An 11,047-nucleotide genomic window follows, 5' to 3' on the forward strand; every position below is an offset into this window, starting at 1 on the left:
AACAAATATGAACAATTTAATTGATACCTACATTGTTCTAAGACACACATTTCTTTTAAATAAATGTGAGCTATTGCATTGACTACCATCATTGTTCTAAGACATTCATTAATAAAATTCAGATCAATGATTTGAATAGTAACTTAATTGCACAAAACATTACATTTTTAAGACTCTTCAATTAAAAAAATTGCATTATTTGCTGATGGTTGAGCATGATGACCATATAGGTATTTGATAGCCAAAGGTGCAAATTTTTTGGACATTGGAGAATAATCACTTGTTCTTAAAAGGAAGGTGATATCAAGAATGAGATCAAGGTATTTTATCATCTTTCATTCACTGTTTTACTGTAAAATTTGTGAGGAGTATTTCTCTGTAGAGGATGCTTGAGTAGGTCTTTTCCCTATATTATATCAGTGTTCCAGTGTCAAAAAAATAGGAAATATTAATTCTATTGAATTCTAATCTACCTAGGAGACTTCCAAGTGTTGCATACTAATATCAAACTATTAGTCCAAAATCTAGCACTAATGTTGTCATCTGCAAGATGTTTATATTATTTTCTAGTTATTATAAAACTCTTATCAGATTTCCCAACTCTCTTGCTCTCTTTCTTTATAAAAACATTTTATCAGTGCTATGGAATGAATTCATAGATTTCTCCCTATGAGATTGGCTACACATGTAGTCAGTATATGGCTATTTCCAAGGAATCTATAAACATATAGGCAAAGGTGGCACTTTACGTCACCAGCAAGTTTAGACACCAATTTTGGTTAATGAAACCCATCATTTATCTTATATATGTATCCAATGAGGTGTAAAATCCAAACACTCTAGATTTTTTTCTGTGACCTCCTCACTTGAGTACACACACCTCCATCATCCAACCCATTCCCCTGAACTGTTTGGTTCACTGAGGTTCTACACATGACTACATCTCATATAGTTTTAAGGTTTTTTTAATAGACTGACTAAAACATTTTAGGTGTTTTGAATATCTGAAACAAGCTTTATGACTGATGGGCTGTTCCAAGGAATCGAGCATCACTTTGAATCCCCTAAGTTGCAAGCACTGAAGGCAGGACCCCTCTACTTGCATTGTCTACTTTTCCTTCTATTACAGTGGAAACCAAACTAAATTTTGGAGTATTTAGTTGCCATTCTGGCTTCCACAATGGGTATTATATATATATTCCAAACTAAATTTTGGAGTATTTAGTTGTCATTTTGGCTTCCTCAATGGATATTATATATATTTTAGGACTTATACCAATTTTTGACAGGCCATAGCTATCCTAAATTACAGTTCCCTATATTGTTTAAATATGGGTATGTTTCTAGTTGTAATAGGTTTTCCTTCAATAAGGGAAGAGAAAAAAGACTGACAAAAATAGCTAGAGTGCAAGAAATTCAAGATTGTTGGCCTTAGTTTGCATTATCTTCTCTCCTCTTCCTGTTGTACTATATAATCTTATGCTTAGATTAGGACTAGTTAGTTGCAATTTTGTTTCAATTTTATGATTTTTAGTGTCAGGTCTTCAAAGAAACAGAATGATTAGTGTTGTGTGATTTGAGTCAAAACAAATGATTCTGCTATTTATCATGAATCTTAATCATGCTAAGTTAATGGATTTGTCTTCATTTTTCAGAAATATATAGTTCAGTTTATTCATTGTAGAAAGAAGTTGGTTCGGATCAAAATTTGCAATAATTTTCTTGTTTAAATACAACTCTGCATACTTTTGGACGACACAACCCCTGCTTTGTTGTTCAAGCATCATATAAACTTGCAAACTTTCATAGCTTTATGGATTTAAAACCTTTTTAGGGTAACTTTGGATGTCCAACTCCGTATGTCAAAATGTACAACAGGATATAAAATAGATCTGGAAACAAATTCTAGCCACATGAACTTAGGTCCACAATGAGACTTCTCACTATGTCTCAAATCTGTGATACCACAGACACTTTGCTTCAATACTTGGTCACTCAGATCCAAGCAGATCAATATGCAACCAACAAAGGATCCTATGTGCAGGTACACATTGGAAATTAGTAACAACAGATGAGTCATTCAATTTATGATCCTCAAACCAAAAAAGACTATCCTCATCTAGGAATTAGTGAAGCACTTCAGTAACCTGCAACATTTAAATAGTTTATCTTATGTTCTTATTAAACATACGTTTTAACAAATAAAAAACATTTTTTGGTGAATGCCCATTTTCTCAAATGACATGTAGAATAGCTTGCACCTTTATTGCTGGCAATGGTATGTCTCTCTAGATCCCAAGATTGGTGTTTTTTTTTGAAATTTTTTTGACAATACTAATACAAATTTCTTACATGGAGGGTTTTGTGAAAACAATAGTCTTGACTTGGACGGATCAATAGTTTATGCCAAGCTTTTCATTTAGAGAGCTTTCAATTTTAGAAGCAGATGCTTGGGTTATAATGTGTAACAATCTGGATCTGATCATGGAAAGTGACTCAATATTTTTAATTGATTCAGAAATGCTATTCGTATAGGTAGTATTTTCATATTTACATTATTTTGCAGGTGAAGAAGATGAAAGGGTTGAAGTAGAAGAAGGCTCACCTGATGGAAATCCAAGTAAATGGTGGAACAATCCCATAAAAAGTAGATTATGCATACAACTTTTTTGAGAAGGAGGTACCCATTGATGCTCTTTTCTAGAAAGATAAAATGATTGATGTTATTGGTCTTACAAAGGGCAAAGGGTATGAAGGTGTTGTAACTAGGTGGGGTGTAACAAGGTTGCCTCGTAAAATACATAGAGGTTTGCAAAAGGTTGCTTGTATTGGTGCTTGGCATCCTACTAGAGTTTCCTTTACTATTGCTAGGGCTGGGCAGAATGGATACCATCATTGTACTGAAATGAATTAGAAGATCTATAAGATGGGCAAGCGAGACTGGGAATCTCAAACTGCAATCACTGACTTTGACTGGACTGAGAAGGATATCACTCCAATGGGTGGATTTCCTCACTATGGTATTGTGAAGGATGATTATATCATGATCAAAGGATGCTGTGCTAGTCCCAAGAAGTGAGTTGTGACTTTGCATTAAGGTATTATCCACAACTAGTTAAGGTATTTGTGTGTGTAAGTAATCAAGAACAATTTTAGGGCAGCCTAATCATTTTATAGCAATATAGGATTCATCCACAACTGGTTAAGATATCTGTGTGTATAATTAATCAAGAATAGTTTGAGGGTAGTCTTTACAAGATAGCCTAAACGATCTTATTAATTTCTTATGTTTTCTACAGTGATCTAGCTTTATAATATTAAATCTTTTTTAGTTGATGTAATGTATGTGCACTGTTATTATTTGAAAATTCTTTTTCCATGTTGAAGCATTCTTCACTATTAAATCACTTATTCTAAAGTTACAATCCCATGGGAACTCTGATATAGGATAGATGATTTTGGCATCGATGAAGGAATGGCTGCAAAAACTTTTGAACCCAAGTTTGCATTGTTTAAAAATCACGTCACAAATATCTTGGGTGTTCAGTTACCAGAAGTTGAGGTAAGTGAGCTGATATTCACCTATTTTTAATTATTTTTAATTTTCCTTGACTATCAATTGTTTCAGTCTCTGTCCATGAAGTGATGTTTGTTGAGACCATACAAGTTACCATCATAAGCTTTTGATTTTCTATTATCCTCAATTAAACATGAAGTTGGGAAAGAAGCCTATGGCTTAGTATTGTTCATTTAGATGTCTTGGTTATCATTTTTTGAAATGTATTGTTCACAAGTGGGGAGTTTTCTCCTCAAGTCATGCTCTCGTGTCTCTACAATATTGATAATAAAAGTAGAGTTTTGGTGGTTTTAATGTTTTTAATTGTGTTTCATTTCACTTGCACTTTAAGCATATGTTAATGGAAGCTATTGGCAGCTATGTTAATGGGATAAGCTATTGGCATATGTCTTTCTTTTTTATTGTGCCTCAACTAGATTTTGACTATGGGTCAATTCTTGCATTTTTTTCTAGACATTGTATTGAGTAGTATTGATTTTTGGCTTCCTTGTAGCTCATTTACTTAGCAGTTGTGACACTAATTGTGTATGACTTCTACAACTATGACATGGCCTCATCTGAATATGTAACCAAGTTCATTGAGTTCTTGAAGGTATGTACTTTTAAAATCACATGTTTTTGATGTTTAATTTAATGCATAATTTCATATGCAGTTTGTCTTAATGGGATGCAATTTGGATATAAGTTTTCTGTAATGAAGTTTATATTTTTGCCAATCACACGTTGCTATGTAGAAATAATTGCTTTTGATAATTTTATAATAATATAAAATTGATAGGATGTTATAAAGGAACACGTATGAGCATATGTAGAAATAATTGCTTTTACATAATCTTATTTGATAGGATGTTATAGAGGAACACATATGAGCATATACAGAGTTTCTATTCTTGGTTGTTTACATAATATAGAGTATCCATTCCTTTTGTGCTAAATTTTTTATTGTTTATCAATTTAGAACTTTCTCAGCATTGTGGTCTTGTGTTTGTTATTAATAGATTTATCTTTATTCCATCTTCGAAGTATTTTTTTGGGTTAGTAGAGAGTATGAAATAAGTAATTTTCTTAAAACTATTGTTTGGATGTACTTGTAGACCAAATGGTGTCCAGCTCCTGGCTGTGAGTATGGTGTTGACTTCATAATTGGAAGTGGGTGCTATGATATCACTTGTAAATGTTCACACAACTTTTGCTATAATGTAAGTTTTGTTATATTCTACTTAGTAATAGTCCTTCTGGCAGGTGCTTTTCTTTTCCAACAAATTATTCTTGATTTTAATATATTGTATTGAAACTTAAATAGTTTAAAATTTTGACTGAAACCTCTTTAGTGCTCTGGGGAAGGTCATCGTCTAGTTGATTGTGAGACAGTAGAAAAATGGATTTTAAAGAACAATGTAGAATCAGAAAACATGAACTGGTAAGAAATTAAATATTTTATTCCATTCCCTTTTAATACTTGAATGCTAGATTTTCTAATTATTCCACACTTAATTTGAATTTATTAGGATACTTTCTACTCAGAGTCGATGTGTCTTGTCTTGAGGATCTTAACAAGGTAGTATTAGGCCATCAGCAACCCAATACTAGTCTAGTTAAGATCCTTGAGATATAAAACACATATGATAAATGTGGTGCTCAATATTATATAAAAGATGGATGAAATGTTGTTTGCTACTTAGTAGAGCTTTTATTTCAAAACTGCAGTAAGAGATTTTCAATATTAGCTGTCACAAACTTATTGCAAGTTGAATATGCCTACTGGTAGAGACATAAAACTTTATACAATGATAAGTGTGGTGAGATGTGATGCCAAAAACATGACACATATGACAAAAAATCATCTAGGAATAGTGGCCAATACATAATAGGATCCTGATGGATTGTTCAAAATGTTGATCCTGATGGTATCTATAGACCATTCAATTGAACTATGTATTTGTGTAGCCTTCCTCCAGGAGGAGGATTCAATTGAACTATTTGTCTAGGATTCCACATTTTTCATGCATGTCTACCAAAGTAGTTTCAATTTAAACAAATATATTCTCTCAATATATCTATTTTGTGCATATCGAGCAACCATGACTTTTGATGACCACATTACATTCAGGCATCCTGTCAAACAGTTCACATGACTTATCTATGCTTCCATTTTGCAAGCATGTCTCCCAAGGAAAATGCTACTACTTCATCTACACCATCTGACAAAATCCTTTATGCTTTGATGGATGCCTATAGCTTATCCCAAAGCTCTCATTCAATAGTTATCAGATGATCAATTAAGAGGAAACAATTGAGAGCTTAGAGTGACACAATTTTCAAATGATCATATGAAATGAAATGGGCGTGTGAGTAGAAAGAAACTAGAAAGACATTGTGTACAAATGAAGGCATCATAGGTTGTTATTTGCAACATCTGGGTCTGGAACACAATTCTAGCTAGATCATTTGGGACATAGCCCTCAAAACTATGTTGGTTGCAATTGAGATGTTCAATTCATTAAATGCATTGTTAGAAGATGGAAGCCTTCTTTCCATGTTGATGTACTATATTTTTTTAATAGGTGAGACATGTGATTCTACAGACACATATTTAGCCCAAGCATGTAATGAGGAAGACACACAAGCTCCTAGTGATAGAAGTACAACATCTTCCTCAACATCTTAATATGGCAACTTGCTTTAGCTCTAACTGGTCTATTACATAGCTTCCACCTGGTCGAAGATAGATCTGCAAAATTTTGTGGTAAAATTTCTAATCAGTTTAGATTGGAATAATATAAAATCCTTGACATTTTTTTATATGGAACCTGTTGGTAGAACAAAAACTGTTCTCCAGATTACATTTTTTCCACATAGAATAGTTAAAATAAAACTTGATGGTGCAAAGAACAATGGGAAAAATAGTAAAGAGTTTTTCTTGCTAAATAGATGATTTTAGCTGGATCATTGGCTTTGAGTGAATGTGTTGCACCATATAACAAACTTTTGCTTGATGTTTCATATAAACTTCACCAATAAGTAAATGTGTTCAGCATTTTTCAAGACCTTGGCACTTGAGCTACAGTATCCAGTCTAAGTGTTTCAAGTGCTTGTACCATAAATTTTTATCCATTCAATTACATGTCATGTGTTTTTGTAGGGATCCAAACTAGTTTAAGCCTTCATCAGGAGAACATGTTCATTTCAAAGGATCAAATGCCTACAATGTTCACATTTCAAGTATCAGTTATGATTTCTTTCTACTCTCTTTTACATTGATTAATGATATAAATCATTTTTAGGATTGATATGGTTTACATTTTTGTTTTCTAATTGATATGGTTTACATTTTTGTTTTAGGAAGACTTTTGTATCAACATTTCAGATGATATTTCATAATCTATCTTCTACATTAACTAAGATCACATGTCAATTAAACCTCTATAGTTTCTTTTCATCTAGAGACAATTCTAACACTTTGTGAACATTATGTTATGGTAGAAGAAAGTAGCAAGGACACTCTTGGCATCATCTGCAAGGAGCCATGGGGACAATTCAAAGCAATATGCTTCTCCAAGTAAAAATAAAGAAGCCGGTAAAAGAGATGAAGCTTCCTTCCAAGGGGCCAAAACACCTTCCACTGCACGTGAATCACACAACTTCTCAACATCAAGGTCTTCCACATACCAGTCAAATGAAATTGATCTCTCTAACCTTGTTGATATGGACTATGGTAAAGTGTATGATATGTAAGTGTATGATGGAATAGAGAAAATCTAGAGCACCACTATAACTTATAATATAGAGGGATGACGATAGTAGTTAGTTGGAGGTCGGTTCTGACATTCCATCCATCCCTTTTTGGGTAAATGATGATAATTTTATTTGGTGGTTGTTATTGAGCAACATAATAGTTCTATTCACATTATATATCAAGTAAATAAATGGCTTGACATTACTTATACTTTTCATGCTATCCATTTCTTTATATAATCAAAAGGCTTGAAATGTGGCAAAATGTTCACCATTAAATGGAGACAATCCCTGTGGAAATTAACTGAACTTAGTTGAATTGTGCAATAATAAGTCATGTTATGTGTACCCCATATGTTCAAAAGATGAAAATAATTATTTTTATCATATGTTTTATCTTTTGGTGGGCCTTGTCAGCCATGGACTGCCTTCATACAATGTACATGATTTGTCGCAATCATATAACTAATTATATATTCTTCATATTAGTTACTCTTAATGTTTTTCAGGCATTCTATAAAACAGTTCACATGCCTTGCGTATAATATGACATTTTGCATGCATCCTGCACTCTCTCTCATCCGGTTGATGATGGATTACGCAGAGTGATCTGAAACCATGATGCTAAAACACACACAATCAAATCCAAAATGAACTTGCACTACAAATGGATTGTGGAAATCTGATATTGGTAAAATTGCATGCATGTCTACCAGGACAATCACAACTTAAACATATATTTGTCCTGGTAGACATGCATGCAAAATTAACAATATTAGGTTTCCACAATCCATTTGTAATGCAAGTTCATTTTGGATTTGATTGTGTGTGTTTTTAAGAATCATGGTTTTAGATCACTCTACGTAATCCATCATCAACTAGATGAGAGAGTGTAGGATGCATGCAAAATGTCATATCATAGGTAAGGCATGTGAACTGTTTTATAGAATGCCTGAAAAAAATTTACACCTAGCTATTGGTGGAAATTTCCACCTTCATTGGTCAAAATTTCCACCAATGCCTAAATTTTTTCCTACCTTTGTTGGTCAAAATTTCCACCAACGCCTAAATCTTTTTCTACCTTTGTTGGTCAAAATTTCCACCAATGCCTAAATTTTTTTCTACCTTTGTTGGTTGAAATTTCTACCAACACCTAAATTTTTTCTACCTTTGTTGGTCGAAATTTCCACCAACGCCTGAATTTTTTTCTACCTTTGTTGGTCAAAATTTTGACCAATTCTTGACTGAACTTAGACAATGGTTTTGGAAGGTTTTCAACTAATAGATTGGTCAAAATTTTGACCATAAAAATATCGACTAATGATTTGGTCAAATTTGGTCAAATTTTGGTTGAAAATTGGGTCAAAAATTTGACCAATAAAGGTTGAAAAATGAACCCAAATGTACTAGTGTGATAGGGCACGCTTATCCTAGCAAATTCAAGGAAGTTGATGCTTGGTACCTACATTCTGCATAAAAGATGAGCATGTACATGTATATAAATATATCTAAACTAAACAAGCAATGGTAGGGAGTGGTACATTGTGTAGATCCCGACTAGCAGGTGACTACAACTAACTCCCTTAACCACATAAAACATGACAAATAGAAAAACAAAATTGACACATGCACCATACACATGCAAGTATGGGGTAAGTGCTATAATAATTATAAGTCAAGCACCAAATGCTCATATAAAATAATGCATCATTACAAAGATGAAGTAATCATCATCAAAGCATCATTAATACGCTAGTAATCATAATAATTAAACAACACATGAAATATAGTCAACTAAGTAATTCTTTATTGATATATCTCTAGTATAAATTATGAAATAATATTCTTGAAACTAACACATCCATGAAATAGGCATAAATGAGTTTGGTAAATATAATGGAAAAGCAAACTATAGGTGTGTCATGCCCGAAATACAGGGCAAAAACACATGTAATTTTTTTAAAAAGTGTAATAATTAAATTCATCAAGTTCAATATGTTTAATTTAGTTATGACAAAGGTACATTACAAGACAACACGTTTACCTAACAATACTAAAGGATTACAACTCAGTTGATAACATCAAGTAGGAATAGATTGTTAATCTTAAACATTCATTGTTAAATCAATTAATTAAATTAAACCAACTAAGTTCAATTAATTAAAAGGCCTAACACTTTAATATTTTTAATTACTCTTTAAATATTACATCCTTAGAACAATAAGAACATAATTTACAATTAATTTAATTCCTATCAACATTAATCATTAAAACTTCAAGTAAGCAAATTATCAATTAATTTATGTAATTAAATGATTTGAATATCCATTTAATTAATAAAAACCAAATCTAAAAAACCTCTTTTAAATCAAGGCTAATATTAAATAATCGATATAGTTAATTAAAACATAACAACAAATTCTCCATTTAAAAAAAATCAATTTCATTCTCTTTATATTAGTAAAAAAAAAAAGAGAATAATAATAATAATAAATAATAATATGTTAGCCTTAATTTAACTAATTAATAAATAATACATTTAACTAAAAACTAATAATCATCTAAACACAACTCGCACAATATTAAAAATTGTAGAACTAATACTAACTACACTTTCGTTACTGCTAAATTCTAACTTTACAATATATTAACTAAAACTAATTTAATAAAACTAAAACTAATTTAATACCTAAAAAATACAAATTAAATTTACTATCAACTAAAAACTAACTAATATTTTTAAACTTACATAAATTAAAACTAACCTAAATTTTCAAACTTAATATGATTAAAAACTAAATTATCCTAAACCCACTAATCCTAACCTACCCCCTAGCCCACATACTTCCCTCCAACACATCACATCTCCCCATTTTAAGGCTATGCACTTTCCCAAGTGCTTAACCCTACCATACGTGGGGCTCTCTACCTGAGGGGCCTTCCCCATACATCGACCCAAACTGTAGACTCAGTAAAGTGATTTGGGCGGCTAGAAAAAGGTGAAGGTAAAGTTTTTTTTAAAAAACAATTTCTTAAATGGTTACTTCAAAACCTACACTATCCTTGCTAAAAAAAATGGGCTACTAGGGTTGTGAATTCTATGGAAGGGTACATGGGTGATATAACCTATTAATTGCATTTGACTTTGGTTAAAACTTAATCATGCCCTTTTTAAAAGCTAGTGCCTAGGAAGATGGAGGGTGGAGTAAATACAAAAAGTTAAATTGGTAGAGGTTGATATTTGTTTGTTTTATGTTTTTATGCCATTTAAAAAAAAAATTATTTATTCAAATTTTAATTTATTTTATTCAAAGAGGAATAATTAGGAAAATCTTTAAAGATTCTCTGTTTCAAAAGAGGGGATTAATACTTTCCCCATACAAAATCTAGAGAGCAATATTGCTCTTGGGGATTTTTTTTCTTTCTAAGTCTATTTTTGTGTCTAAGTGTTATATATATTTTTTTCAAATTATTTTCTAAGTATGGATTTTTCTTCCAAGCAATGTATTTTCTTCTTATAACAAGGGTTTTTTTTTTTTGAATGGGTTTAAAACATAGAGTTCAATAGTTTGTTTTTTTTACAATAATGCAAGAGCAATTTTATCTCCTATAAAGCACGAAAATGAGTCAAGTTTCAAACACAACATAATTTTTTGCCTTAACATATTTAAACTTGAAATTGCATAATTGAATATCATCATTCTATCTCATTTTTGATACACATACATATAACTG

The 11,047-nt window shown here is 31.7% G+C and overlaps 1 pseudogene; it reads left to right on the forward strand.

Moving 5' to 3' along the window:
- Positions 1–1,930: 1,930 nt before the first annotated feature.
- LOC149566632 (large ribosomal subunit protein uL3-like) lies at positions 1,931–3,097 on the forward strand (annotated as a pseudogene).
- The last annotated feature ends 7,950 nt before the right edge of the window (positions 3,098–11,047 follow it).

Source organism: Cupressus sempervirens, chromosome 3 (genome assembly GCF_028749045.1).
Source record: "Cupressus sempervirens isolate cs-2001-9-10 chromosome 3, ASM2874904v1, whole genome shotgun sequence".
Classification (NCBI taxonomy): Eukaryota; Viridiplantae; Streptophyta; class Pinopsida; order Cupressales; family Cupressaceae; genus Cupressus; species Cupressus sempervirens.